Source organism: Megalobrama amblycephala, linkage group LG1 (genome assembly GCF_018812025.1).
Source record: "Megalobrama amblycephala isolate DHTTF-2021 linkage group LG1, ASM1881202v1, whole genome shotgun sequence".
NCBI lineage: Eukaryota > Metazoa > Chordata > Actinopteri > Cypriniformes > Xenocyprididae > Megalobrama > Megalobrama amblycephala.
In genome coordinates, this window is record NC_063044.1 from 2,117,872 (window position 1) to 2,145,682 (window position 27,811).

The 27,811-nt window shown below is 35.2% G+C and overlaps 3 long non-coding RNA genes across 3 annotated transcripts; 2 read left to right on the forward strand and 1 right to left on the reverse strand.

The window, feature by feature from the left end:
* Positions 1–12: 12 nt before the first annotated feature.
* On the forward strand, positions 13–10,390 carry LOC125249003. The gene is made up of 4 exons (XR_007180476.1): positions 13–195; positions 8,581–8,658; positions 8,820–8,930; positions 9,030–10,390. It is a non-coding gene; the product is annotated as an uncharacterized LOC125249003 (long non-coding RNA).
* On the reverse strand, positions 8,109–14,328 carry LOC125249058. The gene is made up of 4 exons (XR_007180492.1): positions 13,953–14,328; positions 9,015–9,111; positions 8,817–8,901; positions 8,109–8,666 (listed from the first exon to the last, which is right to left on the reverse strand). It is a non-coding gene; the product is annotated as an uncharacterized LOC125249058 (long non-coding RNA).
* LOC125248951 lies at positions 13,513–26,948 on the forward strand. The gene is made up of 4 exons (XR_007180459.1): positions 13,513–13,901; positions 15,049–15,129; positions 19,384–19,479; positions 25,580–26,948. It is a non-coding gene; the product is annotated as an uncharacterized LOC125248951 (long non-coding RNA).
* The last annotated feature ends 863 nt before the right edge of the window (positions 26,949–27,811 follow it).

Here is a 27,811-nt window from a genome sequence, read left to right on the forward strand (position 1 = left end):
CATATACTGACATATTTAATTCCACCAACAGCAGACCTTTTCACGCGCCAGCTGTGCAACTGTAATTAAGCTGCACATTTTAATTCTTCCTGGCACTATACCGCGGGAAATTCGCCGCAGCTTGTCCCATTTAAAATTCGCAGGAATTACTTTAATCAAAGACTAACATGACTGACATGAAACTCAATAACGGAGGTGAGAATTTTGTATTTTTAACTGCAGCATCTTTTTAAACTATTGTAATATGGACACGATGGCATGATGGCACTTGATATTTTCCGTCCTGCTTTCCATTCCCTAAAACTTAATAAATATAGGCTAACTATTTTCGAGTTAGTGGTAAATACAAATGCCGAATAATAGGCTACCGCATCTGAAATGTTACAATGACGATCTGCGTTGATGATGTGTTCGAGATCTGACTTGCACAGGTTTCTGTGAGGGTTAGGTTTAGGGTAGGGGTCGGACTGGTTAGGAGATACTAGGAGATCCCTATACTGAGATACCTTTTATTGGAGCATGCTCTATCTTTTCTCTCTGTCTCCGCACACACTCACAGACATTCACGTGCATAAAACTTGTCAGCGCTGCTATGAAGAAGCTGAACGACTGAAAAGCTACATGACATTTCTCAATAGTCTCGCTGTATTAGAAATCGTAAATTGTAGGTTTTTTTTTTTTTTTTTTTTACATTAATCACCATTTTTGTAGTGAATCAACATATATAGCCTATATATAGGCTATATAAAAGTGTGTGTGTGTGTGAGAGAGAGAGAGAGAGAGCATTACTGATTAGTCGAATCCCTCTTTTTGTGACAGGCATCAATGTCTTGCTGCTAGGAAACGTTCTCATTTTTTTCACCTAATAAATGTTGAATTTGTGTTTTATTGTTTAATTTTATGAAGTTAGGGCAAAGTAGGCTATTTCTAATTTTGTATAAAATGTCTCTGATTTCCTCAGTTAGGGCAGCTGGTGAGGAAGTGGTGCTCTATCTCTCTCGGGACAGTTCTGTGCCCGTCTCTAGTCAGCGTGTGATTGTTCAGTCTGTAGTTTCTTCTTTTCTCTCCTTCTCCCTTTCTTTCTCTCCCATTGGCCTACATTATAATGGCCATTCAGAACTTCTATAAGCCGAAAAAAAATTATCAGCAATAAATAAACCAGATTATCGGCATCACTGCTTAAATTTGCATGGCTTTAAAGGGATAGTTCACCCAAAAATGAAAATTCTGTCATCATTTACTCATCCTCAAGTTGTTCCAATGAATTTCTTTCTTCAGTTGAACAGAAAAAAATATATTTTGAAGAATGTCAGTAACCAAACAGTTGATGGATCCCACTGACTTTCATATTATGGAGAAAAATAAATATGGAAGTAAATGGGGTCCTATCGACTGTCTGTTTACCCATATTCAGGTTTGGAACAACTTGAGTGTGAGTAAATGATGACAGAATTTTCATTTTTGGGTGAACTATCCCTTTAAGTTTTACGCCAATCATTGTTTGCGGATAAAAAAAAAATAGAAATAAAAACAAAAATCTCAGTGACTTCTCTTAGCAAACAGCATCAACTTTGTAATATCCAAAACTGTCTCTATAATTAATGTTTTAGGACATACTGTTTGATAGTGTTTCCTCACAAAAGACTGCTTACTGAGTGATTACGCCACACTAAAGTAGCCTAATCCTGCAGTCCTTACACACCAGAGAGAAGCGCCGATGAGTCATAAGATTATGGCGATACACTTTCCTAATGAGTTACAGGCAAAAGGTTCAAAAAGTTGAACAGTTGGGGGATATAGATGATTATGATAAGTTGACCTGTAAATACAAAACAGCAATTACAAAACATGACATCTTCACTGTAAAAAATGTTTGTAATTTTAACGGTAAATGCATACGGAAAAAAAATCAGTGACCTGTTTAACGGCATGTTCTCTTATAATAAACTGTAATCACTGATTCTTGAAATAATGGTCAAAACATGTTTTATAAGTTAAGTTTTTATTATTTTATAATACATTATTTTTAAACTGATATATTTGTAGACAAAGATGTCAGCTAATGAACCATGTATAGGCTAAGTGAACAGGTTTTTCTGAAAATGTTTTTTTTTATGTGCATTTATTCACTTCAGAACTTAGTTTGTGTCAACTCCGTCAGACGCATTAAAAAACATGCTATTTTAATTTGATCCATCCGACATCAGTGTAAAGTCTTCAATTAAGCTATGTTGCCTTAATTCTCTACTCTCCTTTTTAATATTAAACATACTAATGTTCTCAGGTAAATCAGACATGATATCATGTGGTTTAGTTGAAGTTTTAATATTTTAACAATAAATGGAAAAAAAGAATAAATTATTTCTTTCAAAATTAACAGAAATCTTCATCTGACGGTGTGACGGAGTTGACAAAAACTGATGGAGATGACAAAGGTCCACCTGAGGTTACAACAAGTGATTGACAACACAACAATTAAGACAACTAACTAATTTCTAAACTAATATTTAATTTAATTCAACAATCCTTCCAGTGGTTTGTTGTTCTTCTTTTAGCGATATAGGCTACGTCTTATTCTGGGTTTCCAGTGTAGCTCACAGAATACAAGCGTGTGTTAGCAGCAGGTTGTAAAAAAAAATGTGTAAAAATTATTTGATTTATAATAATATTCCATAAGTAGCCTAAATACATTTTGTGAGCATTTGTCAACACCATCAGGCTGATTTGCACTCTAAATGTGGCAGAGAAATCCTGAATTTCTCCGTTAATTTCCAACAGCGCTCACCTTTGAGCCATGCACATAGCGTGTTTAAAGGGTTAGTTCACCCAAAAATGAAAATTCTGTCATTTATTACTCACCTTCATGCTGTTCCACACCCCTAAGACCTTCGTTCATCTTCGGAACACAAATTAAGATATTTTTGTTGAAATCCGATGGCTCCGTGAGGCCTGCATAGGAGCAATGACATTTCCTCTCTCAAGATCCATTAATGTACTAAAAACATGTTTAAATCAGTTCATGTGAGTACAGTGGTTCAATATTAATAATATTGACTCAGAAGGCGCCGATCTTGAATCGTAAATATTCAACATGTTGATCATTGTTACGACCGTAGGGGTCAGCCGCAACAGGAAGAGGAAGAAATGAGTCTCACTACCAGAGAGATTCCGAAAAGAAAAGATTTATTTCTTAAAGATGGTTTAGCGTCAGGGGCAGACAAGGCCAAAATAACAAACGGAAGAATACTTTTTTTTAAACCTCTACAATTCCTAATTTGAAAATAAAGAAAACAAAATACAGTTTAAACTTACCTAACCAAACTTACCTAACTTAATCTCCCTAACCAAAAACAATATGAAAATATGTACAAAATAAAATGGCGTCAAACCCCCTACATCCCTCGATTTGGCAATATACAAAAGTATTTACAGGTAATATTTACAGAAGTCCGTAGCAAACAAAGCAGAATCAAAATCTAGAATTGATAGTCAACAGGCGTGGGTCAAGTAAACAAGAAATATCAACAATCAAAATACTACAGTCACACTCACAAATACAAACTCCAAATAATCACTCACAATCAATCTCTCTGGCATGACACACTAGACTAACAAACGATACGAAGTAATGATGAGATACGATCAAAGACACAATGGCACAATGATGGCCCCTTCAGTGTGTTTGGGGCGGTCTTTATATCCAGATCAGGTGAGGAGGAGAACCAATTGCAGCCTCCAACAGGTTATCACAAGTCACGCCCGCATCTGTAATACAAACATGCATACACAGAGAGAGAAAATACACAAGACAAACACAGGACAACAGGATTGGATAAATGAATAAATAACTCTGCTCATAACAATCATGATCAGAAATCCTGATGTGTGGGGGGAACCCGAGGACAAATGTGCATGCTCTGGAGATTATGACATGAAATATCTAATATCCAAACGCGCATGCTCTGGAGATTATGACATGAAATATCTAATATCCAAACGCGCATGCTCTGGAGATTATGACGTGAAATATCCAAATTATGACGTGAAATATCCAAATATCCAATCAGAAAGCGAGCTGACAGAAGACAGAAGCATAACAAACGCAGTCATGGCGCAGCACAAAGTTAAATGGATCTGGACAGCAGAGATGGAGGATCAGCTTGTTGATAAAAGAGGGATTAGACAATGAAATCAAATTCAAGAAAAGATTTATTAAATTCAACAAATTATACAACCAATAATAATGAACAGAAATCTAGGGGTATAGCAGAAACAAAAAAGATAAGAAATTATCAATGTACAAGGCAAACACAAAAATGAGTCACTCCTGAGAAATGTTCCCCTAGAGAGTGCCTATCCTCCAATAATACACAACCATTTTTATATTCTATTGATAATTATCAATTAAAAGTGTTGGAACCAATCAGGAACCCCCACATTCTGCACCAATAGCATTACGAGTAGGCTGAGGGATGTCACACCTCAAACCTCCAAAAGGAGGTTCCCTAAAGAACAGACAAAAGAAAACAAAATATAATTCACATGCAAAACAAATCAGATATAAAAATGTACATGAATGCAACGATACTCATCTCTGTAATCCCACTCCATCTCACTCCCGGAATCCTGGGCCCTAGGACATCAGAGAGGAGAATAAAGAGAGAACAGAGGAAAAGAAAGGATGGAGAAAAGAACTGAGGAAGAGGAGAGAAAAAGAAAGAGAGAAGATTCCTGACACTACTGGGATATCTTACGCATGAGAAAGAGCATCAGCTATCAGGTTATCCTTGCCACAAATATGTCTAATCTGTAAGATACATTTGCTGGTGATGATTGAATTTTTATTTTTTTTTAATAACTGACCAGATGCTCAATCCCATTTACATCTTGCGAAAGAACAGCACCAGCGCCATAAGCACTAGCATCAATAGCAAGGAGGAAAGGTTTTTCTAACTGAGGAAGCACAGGAGCATTGGCTAAAAGGGACTTAGCATTTTCAAAGGCACACTGACACTGTTGTGACCATTTGAAAGGTTCCTTTGGGCTTAACAAATTGGTCAAAGGGGCAACAACAGTCGCAAAGTTCTGACAGAAGCCTATATAGTAACCTACCATCCTAAGAAAACGTTGTAACTCGCGACGGGTAGCTGGAACAGGAAAATTACAGATAGCTTCAAATTTAGCGCTGATGGGTTTTACACACCCCCGGCCAACCACCTTACCTAAATATGTCACAGTGGCCTTGCCAAATTCACACTTGGCAAGATTTATGGTCAAGTTAGCTTTAGCCAAACATTCAAAAAGCTCTCTAATTTGTGTGAGATGTTCAGACCAAGAACTCTACAAAACCACATTATCCAGGTAAGCTTCACATCCCATCAACCCAAACAACACTCGGATTTACTAGCCGCTGAAATGTAGCGGGAGCATTTCGAACTCCAAAAGGCATAACCGTGTACTGCAGAAAACTATCAGGTGTAATAAAGCCACAAAATTCTGGGTAGAGGGAAACAATCAGTCAAAGAGTTAAGCTTCCTGTAGTCAGTACAGAAACAATAAGAATGATCAGATTTACTCACCAAAATACAGGGAGAGCTCCAAGAACTGAAACTAGGTTCTGCTAAATTATGAGTAAGTAAATAATCCACCTCTTTCTGAAGCAACTTCCTTTTTATAGGGTTTACACGATATGGATGTTGTTTTACGGGTTGAGCCATACCAACATCAGTGTTATGTTCAATGACATCAGTTTGGGTAGGAGCATCAGAAAAGAGAAAGGGGAATGAACTTACCAACTTGATTATATCCGTCTTCTCTGATTCACACAAATGAGACAGATAATCAGCTAAATTAGCTAGAACCTCAGAGTTGTTGAGGCGCCCTTCCACTTCTCCTCGAGAAGGACATTTAATCTCCTTCAGATTGTCAGCCACATCTACAGATGCTGTTGAAACACTCGGATCTACAAGTTCAGTAGTTGTCGCAACATTAACAGACAGAGAAGGTACAGGAGTTAGATATGGTTTCAATAAATTATCATGACAAACCTGTACTTTCTTTCTACGATCAGGCGTGTTTAAAAGATAGTTGTTATTAAGATAACACTTCGCTATCGTATAAGGTCCAGTGAACCTAGCCTGAAATGGATTACTCAGCACAGGTAGCAAAGCGAGCACTTGATCTCCTACTTGGAAATTCCTGGACTTAACCTTACGATCATGCAACCTCTGCATCTTTCCTTGAGACTTACCTAATTTTCGTAGAGCAATACCTCTGGCTTCATAGAGTCGGTAACGAAAACTACTCACGTTGTCTAAGACATTCTCAGGTGGATCAGATGTTTTCCATCCATCTGCCAAGACAGCAATAGGGCCCCTGACAGTATGTCCAAACACTAACTCATTAGGACTAAAGCCTGTGCTCTCTTGCACAACCTCACGAATAGCTAACAACATCCAAGGAAGTCCATCCTTCCAGTCACAATCAAGTTCAACACAATACGATCTCAAAAGTGACTTAAGAGTCTGATGGAATCTTTCCAGCCCTCCCTGACTCTGAGGGTGATAAGCACTCGAGATGTTGTGTTTAACTTTGAGTTGTTGCATTGCTTTAGAGAATTGTCTGGACATAAAATTTGAGCCCTGATCAGACTGAATGGTTTTAGGAATGCCAAAAATAGACAAAACTTGTTAAAGCCTTTAAAATTGATTTAGTTGTAATCGATCTCAGAGGATAAGCTGCAGGATAACATGTAGACTGGCTCATCACAGTGAGTAAATAAGCATGCCCAGCATGATCCATCTCTAAGAAAATAAAAGGAAGATGAAGTTTCATTTCCTCCTCTAGCAGCTAAAGAGAAATACTCATGAAGAGTTTCATCTGCGTGCTGTGCTTTGATTAATTCTTCTCGAGTCACACTATAAAGTGAAGACAAAGAACAAGTGTTAACATGGTCATCACAAGTAAATGGACTTTCAGACATGAAGTCAGGCTTATTCATCTTGTGGTCATTATCAGACTGTAACTCATACATAGAGTTCACATCTTCAACTTCAGTACAATTGTATTACCGAATATCGGCACATGTCTAGTTGACAGGCAGGTAGAACATCATATCATTGCATTCAGGCTGAATGCAATGATTGGACTAACATTTTTTTGGCCCTGAGACTTCCACAGAAGATACATGTACATTTTTTTAGTATTTAGACCATTTCTAATATTGATTGCTATCAGTAGGCTATGTAACATGAGTTACATAATCAGATTACTTTTTCCAAGTAATTAAGTAACTGTTACGACCCGCTCATTCCAAGCAGTAACATAAAAGAGGGATTAGACAATGAAATCAAATTCAAGAAAAGATTTATTAAATTCAACAAATTATACAACCAATAATAATGAACAGAAATCTAGGGGTATAGCAGAAACTAATTTCTTAATTTCTTATCTTTTTTTTTTTTTTTTAAAAGATAAGAAATTAAGCTACATGTATAAGGTAAACACAAAAATTAGTCACTCCCGAGAAATGTTCCCCAGAGAGTGCCTATTCTCCAATAATACACAACCATTTTTACATTCTATTGCTAATTATCAATTAATGTATTGGAACCAATCAGGAACCCCCACATTCTGCACCAATAGCATTAGGAGTAGGGACATCACAGTAACACATTACTTTTAAATTTACAACAAAATATCTGAGTTACTTTTACAAATAAGTAATGCAAGTTACTTTGTTTTCCCATGTAATGACTGACAGCTCTTCTGTCCCCATGCTGAGAGAAATAAGAGTAAGTGCAGAGGTGTTGTGTGTAAACATGACAGTTATTGTAGTTCTAGACTAAATGTGAGCATTTACTCATCTCATTTGCATATGAGTTTCATTTCTCATTCAGTATTCCTCAAAATGAATTCAGAATATTGCACAAACCTGTAATAATTACATATTAAATTAAACATACTTTATCTCACTTTATTAACCAGTGTCTTTGCTGCTGACCTTCGATGATCCAATTCAACCATACTAATAAGCAAAAATTACTTTAGAAAAACATCACATTTGTGATCAGCCTGAAGCTTATTCATTTCACTTTTGGTGTGAAAGGGCCTTTACATTTGCCATAAATAGAACTTTTTTGTTGTTATTAAAGAACAAACAAGGAAGCCCAGCCCAGGTGAGAAAAAGTTACTTTTTATGAAAAGTATGCATTACATTTTGCGATACTAACTAATGCAGTTAGTTACTTTTTTTTAGGCAGTAACGTAATATTGTAATGCATTACTTTTAAAATTAAACACTGATTGCTATCAGGATGTGAAGAGAGTTTCAACCAGTATAACAAAAAGTGTTTATAAAAAACATTGCATAAATGGAAAACTATGTGAGTGGCGCAGCAGGATTTTGAGCTGCCTCTAGTGTTGTCGAATGGTGCCGCCCATGTGCGTTAACTCAGAGAAAACATGTATTTGAATTTTAAACACGTGGAGCTTCTTGTCCAGTGTATGACCCTCTTTATGCTCTGTTTTGCTAATTTTGGAGGCACCTGGTTAAAGAATATAAACAAATTCTTACCACAGGTACCATACTTGAATGTCTCTGGAGGCCTCTAATAAGAGTCTGGAGACTCCTGTGCTGCTGTGACACTGATGACTCTGGTATGTATCTAAAGGGTTTCCAAAATATCATTTCAATATTACATTCTAACTTATATATAATGCTTTACAGATCAGTTAAATTGCAATGTTTGTTCATATTACTCTAAAGCTTTAATAAACACCATTGGCCAACATAAATTCTGTATGTGATTTCTTACCAGAAATAAAACTGTCAGAGGAAGAAACAGAACCAATTCCCATCATCACCGATGTCCCTAGATCTGCCCGTCCATGGTTTTAAAACTGAGGAGCAGATGATGGAGTTTAGTAAGGTGGGGTGAATACATGATTGTTGCTTCACAAGTTATTATGGTTCATTGGGTTGTTGTTCATGGGCTCGCCCCCTCTGTCTCTACCTGTGCATGCATTAGGAGCTCCTGTTTTCACTTTCTGGAGCAGCTCTCCTGGAAAAGACCTTCCCAAAAGATCCAGACCTCCGGTTCATTAATTTCACTGGAAATGGAAAACCGAGTCCAGTATTGCAATATGGAATACAATATTTTCTTTCATATACAAGTTTAAAAAAAAGCACAACACTGTTATTCTGATAATACTCAGCTGTAACTTCATGAGCATTCAAACGTGATGAAATTAATGTCTAAACTGTTTTACAATTGCATGAGAAAACAGATTTTAAGCCCTATACTGGATTTGTTAAAGGTCCCACCAATGTGCATTTTAAAAATCTGACCATTACCTTTGGTTCAGAAAAACAGATTAATGCTGTTGTGAAAAGTGACTTCTTCCAGCTTTGGGCTGTTGCACACTGAAATCTCAGGTACTGATCTGGAGAATTGCACACATGCTTTTATGTGTTTTTGTTTTATTTACTCTGACACTTTATGCCTGGTACTATTAAGAGGAACCATATTTCATCTGCACTTGCCCCTCTTTACTGGTTACCAGTCCAGTTTAGAGTCTTGAGGTCAGTTTTAGAGTCAGTTAAGGTCTTGTGCTGCATGGATGACATTTTTTTGTAGGCCAACCTGTAAGTTGGCATCACCCTGGTTCCCTCAACAAAAACTCAAAAGGATTTTTCCATTGGCTTTTGAATTATTGCAGAAAAACAGCTTTGTGACCAACAAAAGTGTACGATTCTGAAGCCTAAATACAATCGACAGAAAGGTAAAAAGGTAAATGTGGGCTATATAAATGAACTACAGCACGGTCACATGACTTCAACGTCACCACCATTAGGCTTCTGACAACTCTTTCAGTCTTTATTTCAAAAACATTTCCCCTGAAAGTTTGAGTTAGAATAGCTTGTAAGATCATGATAATAAACACAATGAGGCTGTAAAAGTGGATGAGTGAGTAAATGAGTTTACATGTTCGGCTGATGACGTTTTACATTTAATGTTAAAAACTTGCCTTAAGACATATATTTGTATTGGTTTTCTTTTGTTTTATGTCTAAGTTTATGTCTATCTATGTTATTGTGCACAAATTTTGTAAGCACTTTTTTTTCCATTTTTTTGTATGTTAAAATTTTATGAAATGAGATTTGCAAAAATGCACACTTCCAAAACTGAATGCATAATGTATATTAGAGCCAGTGACAGATAGACAATCAAGGAGAATTTTGGTGTGATTTGCTGCTCAAGTGTGGTTAACGCAGTACCCACACTGTGTTTTAGTTAGGTCAGCAACTTATTTCTGCCTCTGTTGAATTGCAGTTGAAAATGCAGAGAACTTTTTCTAAACTGAATAAAAGTGAAAGTGATTTTTGTAATAAGTTTCTTTTTTTCTTCTCATAAAAGCAACACTAATTTGACTCTATAAGCCATCACAACTCTCAGCAGTAAATTTTAAATATTGTGGAAGATAATACATTGGAATCTATAACTTTGATGATCAAAGGTCATATTTCATTGATAATTCAAGGGGAATTCCAAATATCCTGTGTTGTCATTGGATTTTACTTTGCAAGTATATGCAGCACTTCCCAAAAACATCCCATTTTTTCTTGTTGCATTGACATCAAAGTAAACAAACAGTTCTTAAAATTGAAAAGTCATGAAACGTAATGACATTTAGAGTTCTCGGAAAAAAAGCCAAGAGGATGTACAGTTCATTCAGCCTTTGTGGTTTTGTTGTTATTGTCAGTGCAGTCCGCATTAGTCAGATTAGAAACTGAAGAGTCATCCTCTGACACATATTGGTCCATTCTAAGTTCATAACACAGATTGAAATGCTAATAACTGGATTTGTTTAAATCACAGCAGTGGAATAGCACTTGGGGCATGTTAGAGACAAAGACTATGTCACAGGTATTGCACATTTAAATATGAATATATGAAAACATATCAAAGCTTATTGCATTTCTAAAGTATTTTTTATGGTATATGTAACATTATCTGATTCAATGATTTTATTTGTTATTAATTAAAATAGGCCTATTATAAATTATTACCGACTTGACAACACAATCAGTTGTGTGGGAAGCTTGTGTAACAGTTGTTCATTAATATATCCTTTAATATCTGCTCAGGAAAAGATTACTTCTTTGATATAAGCTATGCCCCCGGTTTCACAGACAAGGGTTAAGCCTAGTCCCAGACTAAAACACATGTTTGCATTTTATATATCATAAATATGTCACTGCCATTGTTTTGTCTCAAGATGCACAGCAGTAATGTTTATTTTTTTCTAAGGCATGTTTATAAAAGCTACTAAAATGCCTTAATTGAAGGCCTAATCGTGGCTTAATCTAAGCCCTGTCTGTGAAACCGGCCATGAAGCTCTTAAAAACCTTTGCAAATGATGGATTATTAGTTGTATTTGGATTCACAGGCTGTTTCCCTACAGATTCATGTATTCATTTAAGGTCGGATAGTTTATTTTATACTGATGTGAAATTTTCATTCTGAGCAATTACTTCTACATGCTTTATAGCTGTTCATTAAACTTTAAGGAGTAATTTAACTTGCATAGACAGACATCAAGTAGTCTTCTTCTACCCCCTGTAGTCTTCTGACCACAGAAGACTACAGAGGGTAGTCTGGTCTGTTAAGCGAATCATTGGTACAACCCTCCCCGCTTTCCAAGAACTGTACTTATCCAGAGTGAGAAAAAGGGCAAAGAAAATCACTCTGGACCCCTCACATCCAGCACACTCCCTCTTTGAACTGTTGCTATCTGGACGACGCTACAGAGCTCTGAGCGCCAGAACGACCAGACACAGGAACAGTTTCTTCCCTCAAGCAATCCATCTCATAAACACTTGACAAACACGGAACACACAACACTATAATACATTATTTACTTAAAACACATACTTATTTATATTTCTAATTTGCACACATCATAACTACAAATTGTCTATATTATGGTGCTTTACAAGGTTCCCTTTGTAAAGGGTTTATAAAGGTGTTTGTTAATGAATAATAAGTCATTTACAAATGCATTATAAATCATTAATAATGCAGTTATAACTGCATGAATAAAAAGGGCGACTTTAACGCAATACCTGCCAAATAGTGAGCCGTTTTTAACTCACATGTAATAAATGCTTAATAAATGTATTTATTAACACTTATTTAACTCAAAATCAGATTCCTGGTTTATTTCATGATGCAGCAAAAATTGACTATCATAATTAGACTGAAGGGTGTTGTATTTGTGGTTTTCTTATTAATATCTCATGACTGCCACTTTTCTTACTATGTTGCTTACCAGAAGTTTCTGTCTTAGCCATAAATGGTTCACAGGTTTCCACTTTACATTAATGTTCACTTTCACAGGTTATTAATGTTTATAACACATTAATAAATGGTTCATATGTGTCCACCCTACATTATGGTTCACAGTTAACTAATACTGGAATTATTTTTTTCATTATTAATATCTCATCAAGTTATGGTTATTTTCTTATGTTTTATTTTCAAAATAAAGTTGGAATTTCATCTTAAAAAAACATGAAATCAGTTTTTATACACTGCTGTGGATAGGCATCATGACCTTTTTGGAGAGTATCCTAGGCAAGACAGAAACTTCTGGTAAGCAACATAGTAAGAAAAGTGGCAGTCATGAGATATTAATAAGATATTAATAAGAAAACCACAAATACAACACCCTTCAGTCTAATAGTCTGATAGTCAATTTTTGCTGCATCATGAAATAAACCAGTTGTTTACCTTAATGTGATACATGTGTTTACCTTAATGTGATAAACCAACCTTAATGTGATACACTGATTCATTATGCTCTGAAGCTTCATGAAGCAGTGTTTTGAAATCGGCCATCAATATATAAGTCGTTATTTTGTTTTTTTGGCGCTCCAAAAATATTCTCGTCACTTTATAATATTAATATTGAACCACTGTACTCACATGAACTGATTTAAATGTTTTAGTATGTCATTGCTGGCTATGCAGGCCTCACTGAGCCATCGGATTTCAACTAAAATATCTTAATTTGTGTTCCGAAGATTAATGAAGGTCTTACGGGTGTAGAACGGCATGAGGGTGAGTAATAAATGACAGAATTTTCATTTTTGGGTGAACTAACCTTTTAAATAAGTTTTATTAAATACATTTATTAAGCATTTATAACATGTGAGTTAAAAACGGCTCACTATTTGGCAGGTATTGCATTAAAGTTGCCCTTTTTATTCATGCAGTTATAACCGCATTATTAATGATTTATAATGTATTTGTAAATGACTTATTACTCATTAACAAAAACCTTTATAAACCCTTTACAAAGGGAACCTTAATGTAAAGTGTTACCTATATTATATATTGTTTTTTGCTTTTTTTGCACTTTGTCTATCTTGTGTATTTGTATATTATTCTTTTATTCTTCTTGTGTCTTGTCTTGTCGCTGTCACTCTGTTGCACTGTGGAGCTTCTGTCACTAAAACAAATTCCTAGTATGTCCTGGCTCTTTCTGATTCTGATTCTGATCAACAGGGGGCGCGATGCTCCATTTTCACTTTCAACCAAAAATCAACCAAGGAAGAGCGCTATTGAACACGCGCGGGAACAACAACCGTTTCTCGGCAACAGGCAACGTGCTCACAGCCTTCTTCAGGACTCTCTAAAACAACCAGATTAACTATTATAATGCTGCTGCTGCTGCAGAAAACACCGAAGAACAGAAAATACCGATTAAGACCATTTAATTCTGGCGACATTTTAACAAAAAAGAAGAAAATTAGTGGATTTCATTCATTTCCTTCTTGCAGCAGCTGACACAAATTTCATGAGAAGGGAAGGAATTATTTAAAAGGTATTTAAAAGGTAAGAATTTCCTCCATTATTGTGTTTATGAAGTTAAAAAGACATACAGACCTTCTTGTGAGCACTTGTTGAACTTGAAGTTTAGCAGAAATGTAGGATTTCACTTGTTTGATGTTATTTACCATTAACGAAGTCTTCTTAATGATGTAAATATTGTTTCAAATCATAGTGTTTCTCAGTGGGACTTGTAGAGGCACTTTTTGGACACTGATTGATGTTGATTTATATATGAATTTTGAATGAATGTTGCGGAAGTGCATTGATATAGGAAGAGAAACAAGCTTCATGAAGAAAGAAAGAAGCGCAAAATAAGCCTCTTCCTTCACGAACATTATTAACAGAACCGATAATTCTAAATGAAAATATAAACACAGATTCGCGCTAAACGGCAGTTTGTGCTTTCACAAAGAAACGGACACATTTGCCATGGTAACGAACATTGATGGCTAGAGAAAAATTCCTAGTAAAGAATTTAGTCATTTTAGATTTTGACGCGGCATAAGTGTAATGACTTTTGATTGGTTGTATGTAAAGTTAAGTTTGGCTTGTGTGATGCCCCTCCTTCATTCATTCAAGAGAAATTCACCCTCCAATTTCAAGCGCGCTGAACCTGCGCCGCTTACGCGCGCTCTGTGTATGCGAGAAGTTTGTTTATGTCTGTCGCCTTTGTACATTAAGTTTATAAAGGACATTAACACAACGATGGCCACACCAAATAGACTGGAAACCAACAGCAGAGGTGAGAAATGCGCTGTTTTACTCTTAAAACCTGATGAAACACCGGCGCGCGCGAGCTGTTTCATCCTTATCCATCTTTCAGACAGTTTCTTACTCGAGATTATCCGATATTGCTTAGATCAAATTATCATTTATAACTATTTCGGAGTTGATGGAGCGATTTCACACTATTAAATGCATCATAAACATCGAAATAGAAGTGATTTGTTGACATTAGAGAACAATCGTCCAGAGTTATGTGTGTCAGGTGGCAAAACACGACGACATTTTTGTGATGGATTCCGCTAAATAGAAGTGACTATAACCTAGATGAAGACTAGTTAATGGTTTAATCTATTTTCAGAGATGTTCAGTAACAAACAGTGTTCGCTCAGATTGAATGATCTTATCTTATCTTATCTTATCGCAGGTGGCATTTTTGTCTGTATCTGGAGGCCATTGCTAAGAGTCTGGGGACTTCTTTGCTGCCATCGTGGAGCTGATGAGTCTGGTGTGTATCTAAAGGACTTCTGCATTATCATTCAGAAACACTTGACTAATGTTATATAGCCTCATGCTGAATAGATCTGCAGTTCATGAGCGAGAATAACAAAAATGAATGTATATGAGAATGTGAGTAATCATTTTTTAATATTACAATAAAGGATAAGTCCACTTTTAAATAAAAATTTCCTGATAATTTACTCACCCCCATGTCATCCAAGATGTCCACGTCTTTCTTTCTTCAGTCGAAAAGAAATTAAGGTTTTTGATGAAAACATTCCAGGATTATTCTCCTTATAGTGGACTTCAATGGTCTCCAAACGGTTGAAGGTCCAAATGACAGTTTCAGAGCAGCTTCAAAGGGCTTTAAACGATACCAGACGAGGAATAAGGGTCTTATCTAGCGAAACGATCGGTCATTTTCTAAAAAATGCAACTGTATATGCTTTATATAAACAAATGATTGGCTTGCACGTGCTTCCGCTTTCCATATTCAAAAAGCTTACGCCGTATGTCCTACGCCTTCCCTATTCAACTTAAGGAAAAAAACTAAACTGATGCCGCGTTTGTTCCGTAAGTTGAATAGGGAAGGCGTAGGATAAACGGCGTAAGCTTTTTGAAGAATGCGTAAGCATGTGCAAGGCGATCATTTTTTTCAAATATGACCAATCGTTTCACTACATAAGACCCTTATTCCTTGTCTGGTATCGTTTAAAGCCCTTTGAAGCTACAATGAAACTGTAATTTTGACCTTCAACCGTTTGGAGACCATTGAAGTCCACTATAAGGAGAATAATCCTGGAATGTTTTCATCAAAAACCTTAATTTCTTTTCCACTGAAGAAGGAAAGACATGAACATCTTGGATGACATGGGGGTGAGTAAATTATCAAGAAAATTTTATTTAAAAGTGGACGAATCCTTTAACACTTAATGTGTGGTATAGTATAAAGTTTTTCTTATTAAGGTCCCACTTTATATTAAGTGTCTTTATCTACATACTAACATTTAAATTAGTCATTTGTTCCATATTTTGTAACTACATGTTTTATATTGAACTTATTAAAAAAACTGCATGTAATTACAGCTGTAATTAATCTATGTAATTACATCTATAATTTCACTGTTGACCCTTCTCTTGCCCCTTAAACCATCTTAAACCTAACCAGTCCACCTGTCCTGTATACCTGTATCCCACCTCAATAGCAGTGTTTTGTAAAACTTCATGAACACAATAAATATCTACATTGTACCTAACATTTTATTATGCAAGTGCATACATAGTAGTTGAAGTGGTCATGAAATTAAACTTGGCCCTATTTACTTTATTAGAGCACACAACTAGTCTTGTGGTGAACAATTCATCCATGCAAGTTAATACATGCACAAAGAAATTGGCTTTATCTGTAATCAAAATCTGAAAATGTACTTCCCTCTGGAATGGCCTTCCAGTGGGATCATTTCACCAATAGCCTGGGTATGGCAGACCCTGATGATCCAATCTTACTCATGTCCTTCGACGTGAGAGTCCCACTTTCTAATTTAAAAAGAAAAAAAAGAAAAAAAAAGGCTAAATTAAAAAAAAGTCAGTCCCACTTTCTTCACACTTTTTCCATCACTTCAAAGCTCAAAAGTCTGAATATTATCCAATTTAAGTGTTATTTTTAATATGCTTACCAAAAACATTTTTGTACGTCGTAGTTTTACAAATGAGGACAATCTAAGTCAATCAATCAAAAATCACAGCCAATCAGAACACAGTGTGGGTGGGCTCTCACGGCATGTGCACACCACGGCACCAGAGATTAACGGAAGTGGCACTCGCAAGGAAGTGGATAGGTACATAATCAAATTCACAAATATTACCCCATTTAAACATTAATAAAAATACATACCGAGTTACCAAAACAACCTTTGTCATAGAATACATTCGTATAGGGCTGAACAATAATTCAATATCAATACATATCGCGATATAATTTTTTTCGATAACGGTGATATGATTTTTAAACACATTTCCGGTATTTCGATATATACATTACAGCATTTCTCACTGACTTGAGGCGCAGCGGTTAGAAAGAGCAGAACGCGATTGGCTATTTGCGTGATGACGTGCACCACAGAGACACGCAGCCATCAGCCAGTGCTCAGCGTATCTATTGGTTAATATGGTTTGTTTAAAATAGCAACGTGGAAAACAGAGAGACAGAGTTCAGATAATGTATGTTTCAGTCGATGGATGCTCAAAACGTTACAACAACGATAATCAAAAAGCGTGGACAAAACAGTCACTCTTTGTAAACTGTTAACAGCTAGTGCCGTCTGCTCTAATGTCCAGTCATTTACGCCGTCATCACACGGGTGTTGATAGCGCACGAGCGCAGGTGAGACCTGAACAGCACACATTGCTATCTGTGTTTAAACTAAACTCATTTAAGCTCTGCTGATTTAAACTTTCAAGAACAAGAAGCGAAAGAGAACTCGCACGCGCTGTGAGAAGATTTGTGTGCGCTCATCCGAAGCGCGCACACGCTTATTTCAGTCAGCGCGCAAATACTGAGTTCTCTTTCAAGTCTTGCGCTTCAGCGGACAAATTCATACAAAAATTATGTCAACATGCCCGTCTTAGCGAGTATCCTAGTCAGTTCATAGTCAGTTATGTCTTAAGTGAACGTATAACATTCGAGAAAGACAGCGCATGTGTAACAGTATATGTATCGTGCATGTCTTAAAGGGAAAAAAACTATTCCTGCTGCCTGTTTTTAATGTTAAATCAAACAACAAATAACAAAGAAATCACTCACTGCTCTTGACTGAATAGTTTTTGTAACTTCAATAATGATTCATCTTTATTTATTTTATACAGTAAAGATAATATGCAGTGTTATTTTATATTTGATTACTTTATCCATTTTCTGTACCTGAAATCTACTGTTAGATACCTGAAAAACCTGAAAAGCACTGTTTATTTTATTTGAATATTTGCTTTATTGTACTTGTTTGTGATGCTGCTTGTAGTTTGATTGTTTGTTCTTATTTTCTTTATTTTTATTTGACAGTAGTCCTATTTTTAGGGTCACGGTCCCGAAACCGTGACCCTAAAACCGTGATACGATCCGAACCGTGAGCAATTTGAACCGTTGCACCCCTAGTGTCATCAACACTCAACAACGTCCCTGCCCCATGTGTTTTTGTTGTTTCTCACTGTTTTTACTGTTCACAAATCACAATCTTTATCTTGGCTGAAGCACTTTTGTTTTAATCTATATTAAGGATAATAAAATCAGCCTACATTAATTAGTTTAATGTTAAAGATATTAATATTACTAAAGTGAGTGAGTCTTATGTTTATTTTTTATGTTTGTATGAAGGCTAAATACAAATAAAAGCTGAACATAAATTTATTTGTACTGTTTTTATTTCTAAAATATTATATAGTTTTATAGGAAGAGATTTCATAGATTTGGCAAATTCAGTTTTCAGACGTTTGTAGGTACAGACATCCGTTGTGGCCGTTCTTGGCAGTTTTTCTGAGGCTATTATATAGTTCATATCGATATCGGAATTATATCGTATTGACCGAAATTAAGAATTATATCGTGATATAAATTTTGGCCATATCGTCCAGCCCTACATTCGTACCATCGCAGCTGGTTAGGACAACCGGTTACTTAAACACCTCTGATTGGTCATTATTTTCAACAGAAATCTCTGATTGGCTACAATACTCAACACTGCAAAATCACGTTGTGACATTGGCAGCACCATTGGTCTTTCATGACACGAATATAACAACCAGATCACTTTAATGACTGACTTTTCTGTTTTATTTAAAAATACAAATTTTATGTTACACATACATAGTAATATAATTCTGTTAATCATGCATGCAATGAATAATGAATAGTTGCTATACCCTGGCATACCCAATTGACACTCCTGTGGCCTTCTTTCTCTGATGACGTCAGTTTTATGGTTTGGGTAGAGCATCCCCCCCATCCGTCAGTCTGCTGCAAGCTTTGACAGTGAACTGAACAGAACGCCCACTTTTCTAGGTCCAATAAATTCCCAGCGGGAAAAACCAACCACGCCCTCTGTTTTTCTCACTCAAAATTCTGTTTCACATGGAAAATACGTCACAATACTGAGCGACTTCTGGTTCACGCGGACTTTAAAGACACCTAATATAAAGTGTGACCCTTACTCATTCTAAACAGAATAAAAACTGTGGAAAAATGAACAGATATTTAATGTTTTACCAGGAATAAAACGTTCAGTGGAAGAAACGTCACCAGTATTCAATGTCCAAAGCTCTGTCCGTCCATGGTGGTGATCCTGAAGTTGTTTTCTTCACACAGGTGAGACAAATGATTTGTGACCTACCCTGGCTTTCATTCGAATGATGTGAATGTATCAGTCACTCCACGCCTTCTCAAACCTGTCCTGGGAACCCCCCATCACTGCATTTTTTAGATGTCTTCCTCATTTAACACACCTGATTCAGGTCATCAACCCTATAGCAGAGAATGCAGGACTTGATCTGGGTGTGTCTGATTAGAGAGACGGGGAAAAAGAGCAATGTAGAGGATTCCCAGGACTGATTTGAGAAGCACTGAAGTAGGGCTGAGCGATATGGCCAAAAAAATCATATCTAGGAATTTGGCTGAATGGCGATGTACGGTATATATCTTGGTATTTGCTACTTTTTTCTATTTGGATTTAGAAAAAAAACTGTATTTATTTTAAAACTTATTTCATATCCTGCCCAGTGTTGTCCTGCAAACAATGTTCATATTAAAGGCTCTGAAAACAAGTGAATAGTGAATGTATCCAGTGCAAACAATGGTCAAATCACAATGTATTCTAACATTATAACATTACAATCTAAAAATAAAAAAGCAGAAGTTTTTAAAGCAGAAGTTAAATTCACTAAACTAAAAATGAAAATAAATAAAAACAAAAGCTCAGACTAATTATATTAAGCTATTTTGATTTACAATAGTCACTTTACACTTACAGCTATCACAAAAATACACCTCCTCGTAGGTTTAAAATTCTACATTCAACAACAAATATTTTACCAAAATGTATATTTTAGTCAGAATTATGGCGCTCCTATTCGATTGCGCTCCATCTGTTTCATGGTGGTGCTCGTTCACTGAAGTTTGTAGTTTAGTGGAAATTAACTTGTGCATAAGGCTTGCCCACTCCTGACAGCAAAATGCAAATATTTGCATGACTTTTTAACATTTCAGATGGAGAATATACCTAGACAAGTAGTTTTCTGGTGTAGTTTTGTTAATTCAGTGCAGGTTTTGTGGAGAATGCGGTTGTGAGTCCTGAAAATGTGCAGGTGTCAGTTCGGTTATAGAACGGGGTTGTCACGCTCATAAAAACCAAAAGACTGTATGAACGCTACCGTATTAAGTAGCGCTGCCTTAATAGCCATTAGCATCTGTGCAGGAGTTTTGTGTGAAACATGATGGGATTCGGGATGAATGTAAACACTGTGACTCGTCGACACGTCATTCCATGCAAATGAACATTTTTGTAATTGATTACGTTGATGCGTCGTTCCAGCCCTAAAGCTCTGCACAAGAATGTTATGCTTTTTATTTTAGTCTTTATCTTTTAAGGTAAACATACTTTAAATGTTTTTTTTTTTTGCCTTTTTTTTTGCTCTGGCTTAAATTCCTTTTTCCTTGATTAAAAATTAAAATTGTATGCCATTAACTATAATGTTAAGATTGTGTGTCAAACTTGAACTGTTTTTTATATATATTATATATATATCTACACGTCAACATCTCATACAAATGAAAGTCCTTTTGAAAAATGTCAACTGTTACACAATAAAGGAAAATGTTCAAAAAAAGAAAATGAACCATATTTTTTTGGTACAAAATAATCGCATGGACAACTAACAAAAAATGTCACCAGTATTGTTTTCAATTCACACACAATAAATCTTCAGTACTGCACAAGCTCAATGAACAGACAAAAAACAAAAAAGGAAATCATCTTTAAAGAAATCAAGAAAGCAAATTCCCAAAACAAACAATAAGAGAGGGATATATATGTTTGGAAATGGTACGATTTTTAATGTTTTTAAAATAAGTTTCGTCTACTCACTAAGGCTGTGTTTATTTAATTAAAAATACAGTAAAAACAGTAATATTGTGAAATATTATTACAATTTAAAATAACTATATAAAATATTTTAAAATATAATTTATTCCTGTGATGCAAAACTGAATTTTCAGCATCATTACTCCAGTCTTCAGTGTCACATGATCCTTCAGAAATCATTCTAATATGATGATTTGATGAAACATTTATTATTATTATCAATGTTCGAAAACAGTTGTGTACTTTTTTTCCCCAGGATTCCTTGATGAATAGAAAGCTCAAAAGAACAGCATTTATCTGAAATACAAAGCTTTTGTAACATTTTACACTACCGTTCAAAAGTTTGGGGTCAGTAAGAATTTTTATTTTTTATTTTTTTAAAGAAATTAATACTTTTATCCAATTAGGTTGCATTAAATTGATCAAAAGTGATCAAAAGTTTATAATGTTACAAAAGTTATATTTCAAATAAACAAATAAAAAAAAGTTTCTTTTGAACTCTTTAATCATCAAAGAATCCTGAAAAAAAAAATATTGTACACAAATATTTCTTGATCATCAAATCAGCATATTAGGATGATTTCTGAAGGATCATGTGACACTGAAGACTGGAGTAATGATGCTGAAAATTCAGCTTTGATTACAGGAATAAATTACATTTTGAAAATATTTTCAAATAGAAAACAGTTATTTTAAATTGTAATAATATTTCACAATATTACTGTTTTTATTATATTTTTAATTAAGTAAATGCAGCCTTGGTGAGTAGATGAAACTTTAAAAACATTAAAAATCTTCCCATTTCCAAACTTTTGACTGGTGTTGTGTGTGTGTGTGTGTGTGTGTGTGTGTGTGTGTGTGTGTGTGTGTGTGTGTGTGTATGTATGTCTGTGTGTGTGTGTGTGTGTGTGTGTGTATATATAAATTTAAAATGATATAATATATATATAAAATGCAACAAAATAGATAACAAGGGTTCACCAAACTAAATGTATTAAATGACTGTAAAAAGCAAAATCAGTTGAAGAAAATTAAAGTCAGTTCAAACCAGATAATATTATTACTATCACAATAGAGATCAAACAAAAACCAAAAAATAAAATAAGAATAAGTACCTGCTGTAAGGATGTTGCGGTTAGCCTCATTGATGCGTCATTGATGCGTCATTCCAGCCCTAAAGCACTGCGTTTTTAAAAAAAAAAAAATTTCCATTTTGCTCTGGCTTAAATGCCTTTTTCCTTGATTGATACATATACATATATATGTGTGTGTGTGTGTATATATATATATATATATATATATATATATATATATATATATAGATAATAAAAAGAATTTATGTTCACTGTACCATCACAATAGAGATCAAACAAAAAATAAATAAAAATAAAATATGAACCTGCTGTAAGGATGTTGTGGTTAGCCTCAACCATGGAAGTCAAGCTTCCGTATTGCACCGCTATTAAGTCAGAGATTTGGCACGCACCTCCAGGATATCTTCATGTATCAGCACTTCCAATTTACTATTTTTTAAATTCTATTTTTAAGACTTTTTCAAAAAATGTAGACCTTCACATAATTTCTATCGAGTTCTTTGCAAACACACAAAATCACCTTCTCAATAGAGATATATGAATGAACAATGGACATTTCTAGGTTTAAATGAACTATAGCACTGTAAAGGTCTATAGAGGTATCTAAGGAGACCATAGCAAATATAATTTTAGCATTACCATTTGCCCCAGTGATGCCTTTATATGACTTTCCAATAGATGGAAAAAATATATAGAGAGACAGTCATATATACAGTGGCATGAAAAAGAATGTGAACCCCTTGAGAATCTGTGAAAATGAGAAATATTTTAATAAAATAAGAGGGATAATAAAAAATGAATGTTATTTTTTGTTTAGTACTGTCCTGAGTAAGATATTTTACATAAAAGATGTTTGCATTTAGCTGTGTGTGGTTACCTGATGATCCACAACTGTTTTTTTTTTTTTTGTTGTGTGATGGTTGTTCATGAGTCTCTTGTTTGTCCTGAGCAGTTAAACTGAGCTCTGTTCTTCAGAAAAATCCTCCAGCTCCTGCAGATTCATCAGTTTTCAAGCATTTTTGCATATTTGAACCCTTTCCAGCAGTGACTGTATGATTTTGAGATCCATCTTTTCACACTGAGGACAACTGAGGCACTCAAACTCAACTATTAAAAAAGGTTCAAACATTCACTGATGCTCCAGAAGAAAACACGATGCATTAAGAGCTGAGGGGTGAAAACTTATCCCTCTTATTTTATTAAAAAAAATTCTCATTTTCACAGATTCTGCAAGGGGTTCACATACTTTTTCATGCCACTGTAGATCATGACAGTCAGAGAGACTGGTAATTTAATGCCAGGGTACTATAACACAATGTATAGTTTTATAAGTGTACATTGTTATATAAAAATATTTTGTAACATTACTGTAGTGAAAATATATAATAAAACAATAATAATAAAAAATTATAGTTGTATTTGGGGATAGAAATGGTAAAATAATGAGTGATCTATTTCTACCTGGGATTTTATGCATTAGACCAGGGTTTTCAAAGATAGTGGGCCAATAAGGCAGTGTTTTTCAGGCAAGTCTAGCTTAGTATTCAAGTAAAAATACAGAAATTGAATAGTCTTAACTGTATGAATTAAATATGCTACAAAAGCTTTTCGGTCAAAGGAGTGAGTGATTCTCTCGCAAATATAAATCATTGCATTGAATTTGGGGGACACTTTTGCTCCAAGCACCGGTTAAAGGATTAAGGCCCCAACATACTTCAAACAAAATTGAAGAAGGAATTGATGTGACGTCATTTCGAACAAAATCAGGCCGAAAGCGAACTTTCTGGAAAAGTTTGCTTCAGCTGGTAAACACCTTCGTACTACCATTGGTCCGTGGCCATTACGTAAGGTTGGTGTGTGCTGAGGCTCCTCCTCCTTTCACTCGTAAAATCTTTTCCAGTTTATTTCTCCTCTCGAGTCCATAGAAGTCAGATGTCCGCAAGTGAAAACATGAACGCTAGAAAGCTGCTTTATAGTAGAAAAGAGACTTACACTGTTTTTAGTGTTTAATACGAGAAAGCTGATTGATTTTAAGTAACATACAGAGCTTGTGCAAACAATCATCCTTAAAAAGTCCTTGATAATTTCTAAATTTTGTTTAATTTGTTACTGAGAGGAAGGCGCACAACATTTTTACATATTCGTCTAACGTTGCTTTCAGCAGTGTGGGCTGCTTACATATATTGCTGCTTACGTATTTCGAACTTCATTTTACACCTAAATGAAGAACGAAAAAGAACTTTGCTTGATGTATATCGGGGCCTTTAGTTCACTTTATAATTATCCCAAGATTTTCTTACCCTCAAGCCATCCTAGGTGTATGTGACTTTCTTCTTTCTGATGAACACAATCGGAGATATATTAATAAATGTCCTGATGCATCCAAGCTTTATAATGGAAGTGAATGATACCAAAGAGTATGAGCTGAAGAAAGTGCATCTATCCAAAGCAAAATGTGTACTCCACACGGCTCCGGGGGGTTAATAAAGGCCTTCTGAAGTGAAGTGATGCGTTAGTGTAAGAAAAAAAATCCATATTTAACAAGTTGTTATGAAGTAAAATATCTAGCTTCTGCCAGACCGCCTTCAGTATTCAACTTGCGAAGAAAGTGTAAAACATTTTTACTAATAATTTTAATTATTTAGTTATTCAGTGCAAATACAACAGCCCAAATTTCCAAACAAATTCAGTAGTGTAGTAAAAAAGGCCTGTTCACACTAAGGATGATAAATATAACAATAAAGATATATAGTTTTAAAAATTATTCTAAATTTAAAAGAATACCAGAGTCCACACCACAACTATAACAATAATGAAAAAAGGAACAATATCATTGGAATCGCTTTCAGAACATTTTTTTCCAGCTGATGAACAATAAAAACATTGATAGCCATTCAGAATCTATCCTGATTTAAAGAGCTTAAGCAAAAGTGGCAGACCGTGCATTTATAATAAACAGAACATTATCGTTTGTTGGCGTGGACACTTTTATAGTTATCTTGGTAACACATTACAATAATGTCATGTCTATAGCATTTATTAATCTTCATTAATGTTAAGCTCAACATTTACTAACACATTAAGATCAAAATTTGTATCAGTTGATAGTAATTAATGCACTGTTAAAATAATGATGTACAAATATATTGTTCATGTCAGTTAATGCATTAACTAATATTAACAAATGAGGCACATATGTTATTGCTCATGATCTCTTCACCTCTTTTTTATATAGATGATCATTTTTGATGAATTGATGACCAGTAGATGACCAGAAGAATTCTTGGACCTACATTTGGAGCCAAGTTTAAAGACTGAGAAGATTTATGTACTTCCCCTCAAATCTGCCTGACGTCCCACCGACATACTGGCAGAATGTGATGTGTTCTGGCCAAGGTACTTTATTACTACTGTGCACTCAGGAGAAGACACCATTAGGGCTGTGCCAATGGATGATATCATCGTCCATCATGATGGCTGACCGACATCACGATGGAGAGACACCATCGTGATGCCACGCCCCTGCCCCGGCCCCACTCTGCTTCGAGTCTTGCGAGTCGACACCATAAACTGTAAATAAATACACATCCTAGTCTCTTCTATAGACTATAGTTAACCTAAAATCTTTGCAGGAATTGCTCTGTAAATTAAATTAAGAATATAACTAATGCATATATGCTATTTTAAATACTGTAGTCTATGCCAGAGACATGATGTGTGTTAGTCTGTGAAAATACTGTGTCAGGCATTTGATCTTGACATTGTTAGAATCTCGTCTTTTTACATGTCTAACACTGTACATTTAACTTAAAATATTTAATTTTGTACAAGAAAACAGCCCTTATTAATGAATTATTAGTAGCCTATTGTAGTGCCACGGGAGATCATGCTCATTGTAGCTCTGTGGCTATACTGCACTGAAGCGGCAGTTTAAGATATAAACACAGGACGCTACTTTTTTTTTTTCCTCTCAAGTGCAACCTATTGGAATGCCCGGATGACGAAATTATAGTTTTTAAGAAGAAAAAAATATTTATGTAAAGAGATATATTAAAATAAAAAGTGCTTAAAAGTGCACAACTCTTAAGTGGAGGAAAGCTACTTTTTCCCCTATTGGAAAGCCCGGATGGCATTAGTTGGGTTAGTAAAATAACGAAATTATAGCTTTTAAGTAGAAAATAGTATTTATGTAAAGAAATATATTAAAATAAAAAGTGCACAACTCTTAAGTGGAAGGAAGCTACTTTTCCCCCCTCACGTGCAACCTATTGGAAAGCGCGGATGAGTCATTAGTTGGGTTAGTAAAATAACGAAATTATAGCTTTTAAGTAGAAAAAAAAATTATGTAAAGAGATATATTAAAATAAAAAGTGCTTAAAAGTGCACAACTCTTCTTAAGTAGAAGAAAGCTACTTTTTCCCCGTATGTGCAACCTATTGGAAAGCCCGGATATGGCATTAGTTGGGTTAGTAAAATAACGAAATTATAGACCACTTTGGAGCAGACGTCACAATGACGTCACTTGCAGCTGCGCGCGCATAGTGGTTGCAGAAAAATAGCAGTAGCAATTGGAGGAAAATGTGCAAAATCCACAGAATAAGAGAAAAATGTTTTGTTGTGCCTCTGGATGTTGGAATCAGAATGCAAAAAAAATATAGTCTTCATTTTTAAAGAAAACCATCGTTGAAAACGTCCTTTGAAGCTAAACGGAGACGTTTCACAGACTGGACTGATGACACCTGCAAGGATTAGTCTACTATTAAAGTTGGAATTTGATGCAAACAGTAAGTGTACATAATATTCACATATGCAGTTCAGAGGACATACATACATAGCAGTTACAGCATGAAATAATATTTAAACCTATAACATTTTACATAGATAACTTTTAAACATAGTCTATAAAATTTGTATTTCACAATTCTGACTTTTTTCCTGCATTTGTGAGTTTATTTCACAATTCTGAGGGGAAAAAAGTCAGAATTGCGGGATAAATTGCAATTCAGAAAAGACAGAATAACGAGTATATCTCACAATTCTGTTTTTCTTTGTAAGAAATGTGAGATATAAACTCAGATTTGTGAGAAATAAAAGTCAGAATTGTGAGATATAAACTCGAAATTAACTTTTTTTATTCTTTTATTTCGTGGCTTCCATAGACTGCCACTGCTCAACTGTCATTTTCTGCAACCAGGTAGGCTCCGCCCATAAAAAACGTCATCGCTGTTTGCAAACACCAAATTGGTCTATAGGTTTTAAGTAGAACATAATATTTATGTATAGAGATATATTAAAATAAAAAGTGCACATCTCTTCTTAAGTGGAAGATCTACTTTTCCCCCCCTCATGTGCAACCTATTGGAAAGCCTTGATCTAGTGCACAAAACAGTTGGTTTAGGTCAATGGAAGCTGGCATTGGATCATCAGCTGCTAAACTTGAAGATAATGAAGCACTGTACCAGTGAAG